The sequence below is a fragment of the Grus americana genome, chromosome 5 (genome assembly GCF_028858705.1).
Source record: "Grus americana isolate bGruAme1 chromosome 5, bGruAme1.mat, whole genome shotgun sequence".
Taxonomy (NCBI): Eukaryota; Metazoa; Chordata; class Aves; order Gruiformes; family Gruidae; genus Grus; species Grus americana.
The window spans coordinates 24178443-24195410 of NC_072856.1; the positions used below are offsets into that span (position 1 = coordinate 24178443).

A 16968-nucleotide genomic window follows, 5' to 3' on the forward strand; every position below is an offset into this window, starting at 1 on the left:
GATATTATCACCTGCTTTTATTAACTTATTGTGATCCAGTGGATTTTTTAATTAACTGCAATTAAATTATTCTATTGTCAGCTTCTTGTCTCTGCTGACTGCTTTCTCTGTATAGAAGAAAAAATAGCTTCAAGATCTAGAAAAGAAATAAACCATTATTTAAAACTTAACTGGAGGGATCTGATAGTTTCTTACCATCAGAAAGAATTTCCATTTGGACACAAATATTAAAAATAAATATATTCTTCAGGAAATGTATAGAATATAAAAATAGAGAAAGAAACATTTAATTTTACAGAAAAATATATTAATATAATATATAGGGAATATATTATAAAAGTTAAAAAGTGTTATTCTTTAAAGTGGGGAGAAAACCTTTATACATACACCTACACCACTGATATATATATATATATTATTCATCTTCCATAATAAATTAGAATAATTAGGGGACAAAAATAGATATAAGAAACAAAAATGCATCAGCCACATTCACAGTCACAGATCATACCACAGTTTAACTTACTATTATATAAGGGAAAGCTACAGAGGCTGCTGCTGTTCTAAAACTTAATCATCAGGATCATTCCAAGAACTTCTCTGTAGAAAGTGATTTTACTCCTGTGCTGCATGAAGATCAGAATTTGTCCTAACATTACCATTAAAATTATGAGAGCCACTCTGCCAAAGGAGAACAGGAGGTACGTTTTATCTTACAATAATGCTTTACGAAATTTTAAATGAACTTCAAATATTTTACCTGCCATCAGTATTTTATCCTTCACAAGAATGTTAGGAACTACCTCTGATAGCAGTACAGGAATCGATCAGATGGCATTCCAGTCTCCAAACCAGATCACATATTTTCCCTCTTTGCACATAGTGACTATTATTCTATAATTACAGAAATACCTGTCACTTAGTATTAAAAGTATTAAGGTATTGGGTCAGTGAAGAACTTTCTTAATCTGTCCTGTCTTTTTTAATATATCACAGAATTAATTAGCACCTAATAATAATAATCCAGCTTTATAGTACAATAATTCTTGAAAGTTAGTCGAGGTATTTCAACAACAACACGGAGTTCACACTCACATACGAACCATATATACTGGTAACTATCATCATTCAATTCCTGTTCTGCTTTCAAATATGATTCAGGGAAAGGATGGTGCAATGGTTACTGATGAGACTGGGACTCTGACTACTGAGGGTCAGTTTCTAATTCAGCCATATGTTTAAACTGGGTCACCAAGGGTGGTAATGGGCATTATGCATAGAAAAGCATCAAGCATATGGATTTTATCTTTCAGCCTATGTTTTCCATCTGTAAAATGGCAATAGTAATTCATCATATAATTTATCTTTTTACTTGTGAACAATAGACAGAACTATTTGTACAATGCATATAGCAGTGATAACAACCTGACACTGATGTTTTGTAATAAAAGCAATAACAGTAATCTTTTTATAGTTAAACAAGTACTACATTATAATTGCAATTGAGGAACTGCCTGGAGTATAAATGCAATTACATATATGATTAATTATGAAACAATTTTCATTCTATACTTGGGAATCACTGACAATCTTTGAAGTTGGAAGGGACTTGTGAAGATCAATTAATCCAGCCTTCCTTGTTTGACTATCCAAATAGTAAAAGTTTTCTTCTTAGGTTTAAATGGAATTTTCTGTATATAAAGGTCTTGGTTGGATTTGTACTTGGGATTTTTATGGAAATCACTCCATTGTTTCTACTAAGCTAATAAATCATGCAAGTTGTTGGTCACAGTTGCAGAATGTGGCATAAAATTTGCACATATTTCTCTTACTTATCGCCTGGGGGCAATAAGATTAAAATGTTTCCTATACTGTAATTCTGACATGGACTTCTAGTACACTCATTGAAGTAAGTTCACTCAGCACTCAACTATGAGATTATTTTTAAAAAATGTTTTAAATAAAGAATATCTTTTTCTTTCTTAAACAATATTCCTGTATTCACATAAAAAAAATGCCTTGCATGCATGAACCACTATATAGCTTTTAGAGATATAGTTTCCAGCGATGTAAAACTGATTAAAGACAGGTTGATAAACCTTTTTTTTACCAAGGCATAGGGCAAGGGCCAAACTTTAGGCACTTTTTTTCAAAGATGTTTTCTTATTCTGTCATTGCTTTAAGCTACCCAATTTCTTTGAGGGGTAGTTCTCCATTCTCAATGATAGTTTCATTGCCCTCCTATATAAAATCTTGGCTACTACTCCATTTCTAACAAAATAAAAAGTAATGGCAACACAAAGGTAGTTAGTTAACTTTCCCTGCTATGAACCACTGTTTTTTTCAATTCATTCTCTAGTGTCTGGCATTTGGTGGAGTCATTAACACCTGTGCAGAATTAATACTACGCAAGTGTAGACTGCTAGCAAATCAGAATAGGAACATTTTGTACCTGTCTTATACAGGTGTAAAAGATTACTTATGTTGCAAGGCAGAATGTAAGTTGTTATATTTAATTATGAGGATATCCAATGACAGCCCGGGATGCATTTACTTCTAAAGGACAACAGCAGCAGGAGATCCTCTCCCTCATCCTTGCAGGGGAAGCCACCTGGTCCAAACAAATGGGAAGGAGCACCACCAGCTCATTCAGAGTGCCCTCTTCCAGGCACAAAAGGTTTCCTCAGAGGAAATCATTCTCACATCATGTTCAAATCCGTCCCTTCAGCTCCTAAATGTAACAGAAACAGCCTGAGATGCTACAGCTTTGAGCTAGACTGGGAAACAGGACAGTGCAGTGGAGCTTTTTACTGGTTGCAAAGCTTTTAAATGTTTTACATACACAGTTTGCATGAAATTGCAATGTATACACTAATGCTATTTGAAGTCTCTGTGTGAACATTCCTACCTTTAACACTGTATTATATTGATTTAAGTAATTGATAAGTCATTGCCTTAACTCATTTTTAGCTGGCTTAAATTAGCCTAGAGAAGAGGAGACTGAGGGGTGACCTCATCGCGGCCTACAACTTCCTCACGAGGGGGAGCGAGGGGGCAGGCGCTGATCTCCTCCCTCTGGTGACCAGTCATAGAACCTGAGGGAACAGAATGAAGCTGCGACAAGGGAGGTTTAGGTTGGATATTTGGAAAAGGTTCTTCACCGAGAGGGTGGTCGGGCACTGGAACAGGCTCCCCAGGGAAATGGTCACAGCACTGAGCTTGACTGAGTTCAAGAAGCATCTGGATAACGCTCTGATTCGGCTGGTTCTGTGTGGAGCCAGGAGTTGGACTCAATGATCCTTATGGGTCCCTTCCAGCTCAGGATATCCTATGATTCTATGATTCTAAATCAAAATATGACACTTATTCTGAAATATGAATGTCTACACTGGGGCTTACACTGAAAGAATGGAAGATATGAGTCATTACTGGCTTTCAGTACAGATTTATATCTGGACCTAAGTCATCTTCATATACTCTGTGACAGATGCTATTCACTTAGGAAAGGCAATATAGATTAATTCCTTTACCACAAAAAGGGAAAGCAACTTCTGGACACAGTGAACATATCATAATTATTATGTATATATGCAGAAGCAGAAACTATTTTGCACACTGGAATCTACAAATTCAAATTATTTAATTTATCAAGACAGGACAATATTTAGCTTTAATCAGAATTCATTAAAGAAAAAGTGGCTAAACCAGAAAGACTTTATATTTATGTTGCTAAAAAATTAAGCTTCATATTTATTCATTAACAATGGAACAATCTAAGTCACAGAATTTATTTGTATACTCTTAGAATTCACAAACATTTAATATCTTAGTCGATACCTAATTCATGTAAAAAAGAATTATCCTATTATCATAAATATACGGATAATGATAAATGCTATTTAAATAAGTATCATCCTACAATCAGAGTACCCTGAGTTTATAGGAATTGCGATTAGATTTTACAAGTGTCTTGGAAATAGAATTTGAGCCTCATATTAGGATGATATTGTAAAAAGTATTGTATTATCCCTCCCTTAGAGCAGTGTGTGCTCAGAATTAAAGACAAGCTGAAACATGTTCTACAATTTCTGAATATAAGACAGGTTCCTATCTCTAAGAAAGTCAAAAGAAATTATGCTATCATTACTTAGATAGGACTAAAATTAAAAACAAAACAAGCAAGGAAACAAACAAACAAAAAACCACCCTGAAAACCTGTAACCTAAACTTTTACAGAAATACATTTTCCTTACTGTCATTTGCAGGTTTACAGATTTAGTTCTTTATATTTCTTAGTAAAATCAATCCATGTGTACTAGAAATAGAATACATAAAGCAAACATCGGTCTAAACCTCAGTTTTCTCAAAAGCTTTTGATCCAAAAAGAGATCTCTAACCAGAAAGAGTCAGTATATCTTATCTTCTATATGAGCCTTTCAGAGGCACCATTATACAGAAAATTGCCATGTGGTTCTGCTTACGCTCAGTATGGTTTTATTTATTTCATAATATACAGTTCAGGCTGCTATATCAAGGCACTTCTTTCAAATACTGCCTTAGGTCATTTTGCACCCAGAGACTCATTTCAATTAAAAGACATTTCTCTCATCATAAAATACCATTGAACACTTTTTGTGAAAGGCACAAGATATAGTTTTTATCAGTATTTCTTTATTTCAGCAATACAGCATCCCTGTAGTTTAACAGATTAGGTGAAATGGAAGAGAAAAGCTTGGGTTTTTTTCCTGAGACCCTACTGTTTTACCTTTCCTTCCATCTCTTCTTCCCAGATCCATCTATGAACAGAAACGCCTCTAAGAGAGTCAAAACACAAACATGAGTTTCTTTAAAAATATCCAAAAAATGAAGCTACCAGAAAAATAAAAATAAAGCAAAAATTATCACACAAACCATAACAACCATAACAACTACTACAGTAGTTACATATAGGAGAGGTGAAAGATTTTTATTGCTCCTTTGTCCTTGAATTTCCCCATAGGTGAATTATTTTTTCAACATTTGTCACTCATTAATCATGATGTTTTCATGACGCAGATGAACTGAGGATTACACATAACTGCCCCTGGAAAAATAAACCTCAGAAAAAGATCAGCATACAGTGCATCGATCCCTGAAGCACTCAACAGAAAATGAACACACATTGACCAATGAGTGGAATAATGGCTTTGTTGACAATCTCAGTGAAGTTCAGCCTCTGCAACTAAGTGGACAGAGAGATAAAAAGATGGAGATATGATGAAAATCATCTCCCTATCACCTCTGATCTCTGCTTTACACAATCATCCTCCTTCAGTCACATACATGGCCAGATGGCCACAGATCAAGGATGGTACATCGCTTGTGTTCACAGTAGTTTCTTTGCCCTTCTGGCTGCACTTGATATGAAAACACTTTATTAAGCAAAAAAATATATCTACCTTATCAAATGGTACTATAGCTTATTGTAATAATTAATACTATCACACCGCTCTTCACCTCTTAATTAAATTCAGATGAAGTGACCAAATCCACAGCGGACTTATGGTTCCAATTTATCCTCGTAAATATTGTAAAGTCCCATGAGTATTATATAACCACCAATATGCCAGTTGCATATGACTTTTCTAAATACATACATTGCATAAGAAGAAAAAAAAAGAATTTAAAAAAATCACTGTTTGAGATAGATGCAAAGCAACAAAGAGAGAAAATATTACAAATACATCCAGAGACTAGACAGAATAAAAGACAAAGATTACTTTTTTTCTGTTTAAGAAAACTTAATGTAGCCTTAAACTTAACCTTGGTAGGTCATTAGAAATTATACCAATTGTATTAAAATGTAGCAACTCTGAAAGAAAAAAAAAACCAGCCTATTTTTTTTCAGTCATAATAATCACTGCCATGATATGGTCTTTATATCACTGCACCAATAAAAAAAGCATGCTATGGAGAGGTGTTTACAGCAGTGGAAAGCAAGACAGCCCTGTAGAGGGACAAAAGTTTTAACCATACATTGCTTCTTTGTGTAGAGTCCATTAATCAGGAGTGTAGGCATCAGGGATATTCAATGGTGAAGCGGCTGGGTTGCGCAGTCTGTATATCCATGCAGGGGAGCACTATCCTTTGATGTCAAGAAAGGAGATAATTCTACTCTCTTATTTCAGTTTCAGTTATTCAATGCTACTAGACAGTTATTGGATAACCAAGACAACATAGCCATAATATATCAGGTAGTATTATTCCATTTTTAATGTAACTGTACAAAACCTCATGTGGACTTCAGCAGATGACCATCCATGTGCAAGGAATATTAATTCAAGCTGTAGAAGATAACAGGATCATCATCAGAACAGAATCTAATCTTATAAGAGGAATTGGGTAGTGCTTAACTCATTTACCCTAGCAAAATGAAGGTTAAGAGAAGATATGATTAGAGTCTATAAATATATTGGCTGGTTAAAAGTAGAAAGATATGGGGAACTTTTAATGTAAAGGACAGTTCCATAAAATCAAATGTGCATACCCTAACACATTTAATCATAAAAAAAGATGACGACTTCTGAACATTAAAATGGTGAATTTTCTGTAATAGCCCTACACTCAGAGAAGCGGGGACAACCATTCTTTCTAATCTACAGTCAACTAAATTCAGAGAGTTTTGTTTCTTAAGATAGGCTAAATTGATTTTAAGAAAAGGAATACATGATGTGTCAGTCTTATAGAAGGGGGAACCAGTGTCAATGAAGAGTATTACAAAGCAACAAAATCATAGTTTTACTTGGTTTTATCTCTGGTCAGTTGTATTCTCATACAAGGTAGGACTTATCTTGACAGACCATGTTCAAATTCTTATTGTCCTTGACTAATTTCCAGAAATATGCATTTCTTCAGCTTGAGAATCGGTCAGTGACATAAACCACTTCACAAAATTCTCTTCATGATGCTCACAGGATTACCTTTAAAGTACAGTCTCCACTTTGGAAATCAAGAATCTTTTTGACACTCGTTTCCCCTTCAGAAGCAAAACAATGTTTAGAGATAGTTGTACGTGAGGCACATTAAAATATAAATGGTCTCAAAACAGCCTGAAATACATGCAAAAAGTGAGTTCTACAATTATTCCTACTTGTATGATTATTTACTTCAGTAGCTCCTACTGCTAGTCATTCCTCGTCACACCTGGCTTTACTGATGGAGTTGTTATGGATGGATACAATGATATGCATGCACACTGAGTGGGTGTTGCAATACTCCAGGCATTTTCTTTTACTGATTACCTGACAAACAGTGTAAGTTGAACATAGAAACATATTCTTACTGGATTTTATTCATTGAGGCTTTGTTTTCTTTTTATTTTCTCCTAATTGTTTCAAAATAGCAGTGCGGCTGAACTACATTAACAATTCCAACACATAACAAAAAGGACACAAATATTAACGTTCTCCAGAACAACAAATTGGTTGAGGGGGGAAAACAGAATGGGGTTTGGAAACTTATTCAGATCTGCATTCAAAATTTGGTGAACACTAAATACAGACATGCCACAATGCCAGCATTCAAAGACAGCACTTAATGATCTGTTCAGCTAAATATTTCATCTCAGATAAGATTATGAAGACCATATTAGTAATTTATCAGAGACAACATGCAGATAGAAACAAGGGTGCCATTTCCTTTCCTTGCAATAGAAGTATGTTGTGTTTTATCTCAGGGCTTCACTTTATTGACTTTGCAAAAGTAAATACCTACCCCTGTTTGAATCCAGTACCCAAAGGAAACAGCACTGTTGATTTATATAATTGCATAGCATTTTCAATATATTTCCTTGTTCTTATATGTGCTAGCACTCTATTTGCTTTCATTTCTCTGCTGCACACCAAACTTTTCCATATTTTCATTATCTGTCTGCTGCAGTACCTACGTGTCTTTCTCTTGACCGGTTCCAGTTAACTTTGAATCTGACAACGTGTATCAGCATATTCTGCTCCCTTTCATGATCAATGATGTGGGTGGCCATTTTATTCAATGGAAATTAACATTTTAGTGATATGCAGTTACTACTAATATATGTATCACTTCACTGGCCTTTTATTCAGATCATCACCTAGCTTGCCAAAAATGAAGTTTAAAAGAGCTGGATGGATGGACACTCACCATCCATCACAAAGAGTCTGGAGAATGTATAGACACAGTTGAACTCTCCAGACTGATAATTTGAACAATTTAATCAACACATTACCAAGTGTATTAATGAACTGTTTACTAAAATATTTTTAGTTTATGTTTTCTTATCAATTCTGTTACTGTATAGAATACATAGGAGGATGAACATGTAAACAAGGCAGTGAAGATTGGTCAGCTCCACAAAGAAACAGAAGGTCTGAGGAGTATGTACTGGCCTTCCACCAGTTATCCTATCATTATCAGATACTAATAAGCAGCAAATCCACTCACCTGCAGAAGACTTTCCAGAAATCTTGTATTAGAGAATCATGTATGTGACAGAGACAAGAAATATAAAATGTATCTGTTAATGTTTCTTCTATTACTTTTTGTTTATATATATATATAAAAAATAGTGACAGTTTTACTATAGTTTCAAAATGTCATCCAGGTTTTTTTGAAATGTCTCTGGAGTCTTGATGAGCAGTTAACAAAGGGGATAATGAAGAGAAGGGGCCGTGTCCATCTGTAATTATGTACTGCTACAAAACCAACTAGCTTTTGAAGTACTGTGAAAATCATGCAGCTTATGTCATTGAGAAGATACTCCATTCTGCTGCTCTGGTTTGTACTCTTTGACACAGGGAGGAAAAGTTGGAATGTAGCTTTGGAGTCCTCCACTATATTATGCTAAGATCTTAGATTGTCTTACTCTAGTGCTTTTTGCCTAAATAGATGCAGCTGGTGGTACAAAGAGAATATAATAACCTTGTCTGGTGAACAAATTCCCCAGGTCAAATGAAACACACCTATTGAACTAAATGAAAAATAACTCACTTTTAAACATTAATGAGATTTAACACAAAAGTGTAGCAACACTGTTAAACCCCTCCACTCCTCAGACCCTGATCTCTTCACCTATATGACACCTGTATTTTGGTTAAATAACACATTGGAAAGAGTTGTCTGAAGCAGATTTCCCAAAAATACAGTATATTCAGTTTCTGAATCTTTATATTAAGTGCCATGGGCAAAAGAGAGGTGATAAAGTGTCTCAAGACTCTTCATGTCATGGAAGAATACAGGAAAATAAGAATGTGAACTAGAATGATAGGATTCCTCCTCCAAGGAATAAGATGGGCTGAGGTGTCAAAAAGCTCTGCTGTGTCAAGGCTAGCTGAAGTACAGTTTCGCCACTGTCCCAACATATACTGGGACAACAGTTTCTGGCAACAGTTGTATTATAAGGCCACCATTTCCAGTTATTTTACAACAAAAAGGAAAAAAAAGAAAAACAAAAAAAACCCAACAAACTAGCAATAACAAAAATCTCTCTTTGCAAGTACAGAGATTAAAGGTAAAAATAACCAAGATCAGATGTGGTTTTGTTTATATATCATAACCTTGTCTGGATAAACCTAACACAACTTATAGATAAGAATTCTTGATATTAAAATTACAAAATATAATTGCATGTTTGTTTTTCCTCCTAAAGAAAAAGACAGCAAAAACTGGGGAAAAGAAAGGATGTCAGCTGTCAAGTATCTTCTTTTTACCCATTTGGCAGAAATTTGGTTACAAGAAATAGGAGAAACTCAGGTAAAGAAACCATCATAAAGAAAGAGGATGTTATAAACACCTGTGGAATAGCTTAACCATTAATTTGTTCCATTTTCCTAGTACTGTTTGAAACATTCATTCATATTACATACATTTACTTACTTTCTAAAGTACCTATTCATGACACAATATTAAAATCGGATACATTTCCTTGATAGGTAACTCTTAGTCCCCTTCCCTAGCAGTAATATGCTTTTACATCTTTTTTTTTTTTTTCCACATCTTTTGATGTGCTTTTACTGTGTTACTCCTAAAGCAGAAGTCAGTCTTCTCTTGCTCTCAGAACAACATATGAAATGACCGTGCACCTGCCTTTAACAAGACTTCTCCAGAGCGTGAAGTGGAAGTCAAACCAATTCCATATTCAAAACTTACTCTGCCTTCTGAATCAGCTCAGAAATATGATAGTATCAGTTTGGAATATTAGTTTTGTTATATTTATGCCTGCCATGTACAGTGGCACAGGGCATGCCAGGTTTATACGGTTTCATCTTTCAATTAATAACTAGTTGTCCTTTTCTGAAAACTTACAAAAAAGATAGGGAGCAATGAAGAAAAATGTCACTAGGAAGAACTTTGGATTTTTTTTTTTTAATATAATAAAGGAAGAGAAATACTAATGTGATGAGCATGTTAAAATTCTTATTCTAAAAATGCCTGATTTTGCTTCTCCTTGCATTTTGTAGAAAAAAATGTCAAGCTCAATGGAATGATACTGGCATGCAGTCATCTTCCTAAATTCAGCTTAATCTCCTAAATTTGTAGACAAATCCGAACCTAAAATCTAAATACCTCTGATTGCTGTTTGTATATGCTCAGATTTTAATTCATCTGTAGGTATCATATATTCCTATATGCTGATATGCAATGGAGAAACACCTTTGAAACTGTTACAAAGGACATGCAAGACTTGTACATGATTTCAAGATTGCACGTGAAGAAGGTCTGAGAGGCACAATTTTCTGATGTCAAGACATACACACAAGGTGCTAAACCGTAAGACACATGCATTAAGTATATTTTATTGTCCCTTATTGCTCTTTAATGCATTCCACTGGGCAGGGGGGAAATCCCAACCAACAACAAAATTTTCTACATACTACTGAGTACCCTCATCTGTGTTTAGCATTTTCAATTCTCAGCATCAATGCTGACGATATCACTGAGTCAAATATTATGGCTAGATATTTAAATGATGAATAACTACATGACTAAATACATCTGTGTTCATTAAGGCTAAATCAAGGATAATCAACATTTCTGTTTGTGCAGCAAACAAACTGCTACTAGCATTATGGAGAATTTTAGGTCTTCACAAGTTCTCCCGTTTCTATACAGCATTATGGGCTATCAGTTCTGTTGCAAGGCTTGTTCTGAGGTATCAGATCAGATATGGCTAGTGGAACTGAATCAAGAGACTGAGACATAAGGGTGTGTGGCTGAAATGACAATCACAGACGCTTCTATGTTTTCTTTGGTTTTATAAATACAAAGATAATGAGCAGAATTTAAAGTATTATTACTTACGCTTGAATCATTGCTTTTACATACCTAGAAACATTGCTACAAAATGACACAGGGACAAAAAAGCATAACAAGTGCATCTCCAGTATCACACTTAAACACTTGGGCTAGATCTAACCGATTATCTATTTATTGCACATATCCTTATGTATCACAGAATGACTCACAGAGCTAAAATAATAATTGTAAAAATATCTGGATTTCATGCTGGATTGACAGCCCTGAAGTCTTAAGTTTTCCCTTCATTTCTTATGGTGTAAGTAGCGGTACTACAAGCTCTTTTTCACCACCACCCACTTGGAGAGACTATTGTTAAAGGTAAAAGACTTCTCAATTTTATAGGCTGATGCCTACAGCCTTGAGTCATCTATGGCCTCTTTTGCTGGGTTGATAAGCACCTGCGTTTCAAACTGACTTTCAAAGAAATTAAGGGCAACTTGAACCTATGGAAAGAGAGGCAAGTCCTTGGCAGTCACCTTGTAAAAAAAAAGAAATCCTTTGTTTCTCAACTGAGTTCACAAACCAAAAGTCAGTCAAATAATTGCTATTAGGTACTTAATACTCCAAAAATGGGGGAAAACATAATGCAAAACTTTGGAAAGCATATTTCAAGAAAAAGAAAGTGATTCTGTAATTTTTGTAACCAAGGGGAAGAAGACTTAAATACCAGCATATATATTTTATCAGTGTTAGTTCAATTAACCAATCACTTATATTGATTATTTAATGTGTGGTCAATTGCTTACTCACTGTTAGGTTGTCATGGTTCAGCCACAGCTGAGCACCACGCAGTGGGATGGGGAGGAGAATGGGAAGACAAAGGCAAAACCTCATGGGTTGGGACAAGGACAGTTTACTGGGACAGAAAGGGAGAGGGAAACAACGACAACAATGCTACTGATAATGGAATATTCATAATGGGTGATAACACGAGGCAATTTACCAACTGGACAGTCAGACCATCCCAGAGCCACCCCTCCCGGACTAGCCCCCTTTCATGGTAAGCATGACCTCACATGGTAGGGAATAGCTCCTTAGTCAATTTGGGTCAGCTGTCCTGGCTTCTTGTGAAAATTAACTCTGTCCTAGCCAGAACCAGGACATAATTGAATATGAGACTGTGGTTCAAAACTTTATTGAGATTTCTGTGAGATCAAAGGAAGTGCAAGAAAATAATAGCAGTGAAAACAAGTTCAAGCCCAACTTCACTTCAATCAGCTAATGTAACAATGTCTCACCAGTTTTTTGTAATTTTCAAAACACAGACTGAAGCTTCCTCTCTTTTGCAACTGTGCTAAAGTCAAAATATCACTCAGGCAAATTATCTGGTATTACTTCATTAAAATTGTGAACATAATGATATTTTAAAGAAAATATCTTTTCATTATCTCAAAACCAGGAATTGCATCTACTGAAATTTCCCTAAAGAAAATGCCACCATATTTATATCTTTCAAGATTAAACTTTGACTAATATAAGTCACCTACTGAGACCAGCAGGTTGAATGAGGTGATTTGCCTCCCTCTGTGTTCAGCTCTGGGGCCCCCAACATAAGAAGGACACGGACCTGTTGGGACGAGTCCAGAGGAGGGCCACGAAGCTGATCAGAGGGCTGGAGCACCTCTCCTATGAAGACAGGCTGAGAGAGTTGGGATTGTTCAGCCGGGAGAAGAGAAGGCTCTGGGGAGATCTAATTGCGGCTTTCCAGTACCTAAAGGGGACCTACAAGACAATCGGAGAAGGACCATTTACAAGGGCATGGAGTGATAGAACAAGGGGTGATGGTTTTAAGCTGAAGGAGGGTAGATTTAGATTAGATATTAGGAAGAAACTCTTCTCTATGAGGGTAGTGAGGCACTGGAACAGGTTGCCCAGAGAAGTTGTGGATGCCCCATCCCTGGAAGTGTTCAAGGCCAGGTTAGATGGGGCTTTCAGTAACCTGGTCTAGTGGAAGGTGTCCCTGCCCATGGCAGGGGAATTGGAGCAAGATGATCTTTAAGGTCCCTTCCAACCCAAACCATTCTACGACTCTATAAGTATTTCAAAAGTGTACATCTATATAGATGTAAAGATACATGGCATCACCTTTCTGTAAAAAGGTCCAGTTAAGATTCAACTTGCCCCTGTGGTAAATGTGAAATTATTTAATTATAATTCAAATTATCTAAATTGAATAGCTTCTGTTTCAAAGGCTCACTTGCATGGTGCTAAGAAGTTCATTAAATTCAATTAGCAGTAGTGCACAGCTATCATGCTTCCTTTCTGAACCACAGTATTATAATAAAGTTCTTCGATTATTTCCCTGTAGGGCAGTATTAATACCACATAGCATACAAAAGAAAAGCTTAGAATAATCTTAAAGATTTATTTACCTTTTCTCCTGTTCTTAGACATTCAGTTTCAAATAAAAGAAATATTAATGGAAACATGATAATGCCTTAAGTAGATTCAAAACAAAAATACCTTATGATAACAAGTAGAAACATGCAATAATTACTAAAAATCAAAAACTGTCAACAGATATCTGAATGCCAACAATACAGCAGTATGTTTCTACACAACATAAATTGAATCTATAATGATTTGCTGGCAAGAGCTCACTTTTTTGTAATGTCCACTGTACACAAACAGGATACATTTAATGTTAAAGCATTTTAGCAACCTATATTCATTGTGCATTATTTAAATCAAACTTTAAACTGGACTCATATACCTCACACCAAAACCCTTTCAGTCTTCCTGTAACAATGATGTCCATATAAACCTATTGTTATAATGTTCATACACCTACAGATAATATGGTTTCATAGGTAAAAGTTTGCATTGCACTGACAGACAAGCCTGTGATGTCTTGTTCACTTCTAGCTGCTGAAGAAGAGAAGGAGCTTCTCTTTTCACAATGCAGAGACTCTGAAGCAGAAGTGAAAACCACATGAGAATGGAATATTATTAACTTACCTAATTCTGCCACATGTTTCTATTTAAAGTTACACTTTGCCGGGGGGGGGGGGGGGGGGGGGGGGGAGACTCAATATTATATGTTGATGCATAGCTTGGTAAGGTCAAAAGAGATCTGACAACACTCAAGATTCTTGTAGATAGTTTGCTCAATGGCACCTGTTTGGCACCTCCAAATTGTAAGTTGGAAGTGCAGCATCATTCTTCTTGGGACTCCGGATGCCAGGCTCAACTGACTGGCTGCTCTGTGATTGCACTCAAAGAGCATCAACAGGAACGCACAGATTCCTCATGGGTACTTCCGCACTGCGGCTGGTCTTCTGACATTGTTGCTCTCTCTTCCCTGACTACATGAAACAGCCCATAGTGTCCTATGCATTGGACCAAGAAAAAGTTGAGGGCTCTGAGAAAGGACTGATGGAAAGAATATTTAATGGAATAGAGCAGTATCTGGAATTAAAAGGAAAGGCATTAATGGTATAGGAAGAGCTGAGACTCCAGCAGTGTCCTGCCTTCCTGGGCTCTGGGTTCTGAAGAGTGTGCTGGAGGGGCTATTACTGGGAAAACATTGCAGGGACAGTATAGCTGATGAGAAGGGTGACCACTTGAAAATACCCATGAGGCTGTTTCATTGGTACCACTTGTTATCCAGAGCTGTGACTGTTGCAACAGTTTCTTTTTTAACAACTCCTCCCTTTTTTTTTTTTCGGAGGAGGAGGAGGAGGGAGTGTGTGTGTTTGTTAACTGTCATCAACAGAAGGGCTGATCCTCATTTGAAGAAAATATGAGAAATATCACCAATTATGATTAAGAAACTTGCTGGGCAAATGAGCCAGAAACTTGTCAACATATTTACTCAAGTCAGAGCTGCTGAATACTGCTTTTGGCCACAGGGCAAAGAGAATATTCAGGCTCCAGTTCATGCTTACACTTCAGGGGAAGGCGAATGGGGGGAGAGGGTGCACATAAGGAAAAGCAAGCTTTGGCTTCATCTGAAACATGCTCTTAATTTTTACTGTCCTTACTGTTTTAATACTGGAGGGGGAAAAAAAGGTGTTGTGACATGGACTACCAAATAACTGAATAGCCACAGATGTCTAGGGTCTTAAGTTGTATGTGTCTTCTATCACAGCTCCAGCGTTTGATTCCTAAGTGATAAGCAGAGGGAAGAGCACCACCTGCTGAATCACATGCCACTAACCGGGAAATTTTAGTTCTCTTTCTGGTTTCATCATTCGATGTCTAACCTGGTGGGGTTTTTTAGGGGTTTTTTTTGGGGGGGTTGTTTTGGTTTGTTTTGTTTTAAGAGGGGGTTGGTTTGTTGTTTGGGGTTTTTTTAGAAGCTACTAATGTTAGAAAACAAGGGAATACAGCATTTATTTCTTTCCAGTACACACATGAAAGTTGATCTTGTTCAGGTCAGGCAATTAAGTCTACAGCATTTTTTTATAACCCTTTTTCTTCCTGTTTGTGCCCCAATTCTTCCTGCATTCAGTTAACCATTTTTGCATGGATGAAAATTTGGATACCATGGACACTGGTGTAATTTTTATTTTCTGTTTTAAAAGCAGATTTGATTACTTTAAACCTCTTTGAAATATGCATCTGAGGCATAAGTCCTGGGGTAGGGTTTGTCCAGTCCAGCCATGTATTTATAACAGATGGGTAAAGCTCAGAAGTTGCAAACAGAGTTCTCAATATATTAAAAGGAAAGACAAGTGAAACCGGAGATACCTACAACATACTCCACTTCCACAAATGTTCAGTTGAATAAGCAGTGAAAATTAAGCATAAAGCAAAGCCTTTTTTTTTTTTTTTTTTTTTTTTTTTTTTAGAAAACACAGCAATGTCCCTGAAGACCTTGTTTCTTCTCTCTATATCTTTGGATCAGTCCTCTGTGAAACTGTTGACCAAGCATATTATCAATGCAATGTTCATGACTAGTACTCACTGCTGTACATTAAGGGACTCATGGAGTCCTGGCAGCTGTTTGTTACAAGCTTAGGGGAAAATATTTCTGGATGGATTCCAAAAGCAGAGCTTAAAGCACATTTTTTTCTTTTTTTTTCCCCCTACAGATACACTGGAGTCAGCACATCAGAAGAGAGGGCATTACACTGTGACAAGCAGGTCATGGCTGGATGAGAGACTGAAAAAGCTTTGCATCCTCCTGCAATCTCTGTTGTTAATCTCTCAATCCTCTGTCTTCTTCAACCTCTTCTTTCAGTTCCTGGTACCATTTCAAAGTTGAGAAAGATGGGAAGGATATCATAAGAAATTTTGAAGAAGCGCTCAATGGATGAGATGCGTAGAGTTGGAACTGAAAGATAAGGAAAAGACTGATCCATTTGGCAACCCTACCACTGCACCTGTTATAGTGCTCTGGAAATCAGAAGGGAAAGATGCGAAACAGAATCCTTATGTTTCATCCTAGTCAAAAGCTACAGCAAAACTCTGTTTATGAATGTATAAATCCATTTTTACCATAACCTAGGATTATGTCTATGCTACTTTCCTCTGACTCTTCAAGAATCCAAACTGTTTGTGGAATCTTGTATCTATAAATTAGGTTAATACTTTGGACAAAAAGGTCACCTTTTTTTCTTGGTCAAATGAGTAACAAAATGTACATACTTTTTAAAAAAGATGTGCATTACATCTTCTTCGAAGAAGCAGCATTGCATATTAAGTACCTCTCAA

At 36.2% G+C, this 16968-nt stretch overlaps 1 protein-coding gene across 10 annotated transcripts in view; it reads right to left on the reverse strand.

Moving 5' to 3' along the window:
• Positions 1 to 16968, reverse strand: part of LRRC4C (leucine rich repeat containing 4C) — a 564871-nt gene that overhangs the window by 251143 nt on the left and 296760 nt on the right. The window contains exon 1 of one of the 10 annotated variants that reach the window (XM_054828452.1): positions 527 to 579. The exons of the other annotated variants lie outside the window; for them this stretch is intronic. The gene's annotated coding sequence lies outside the window, so the exon portion shown is untranslated. Of the gene's footprint in view, positions 1 to 526; positions 580 to 16968 lie in introns of those variants that run through there. 10 annotated transcript variants of the gene reach the window in all.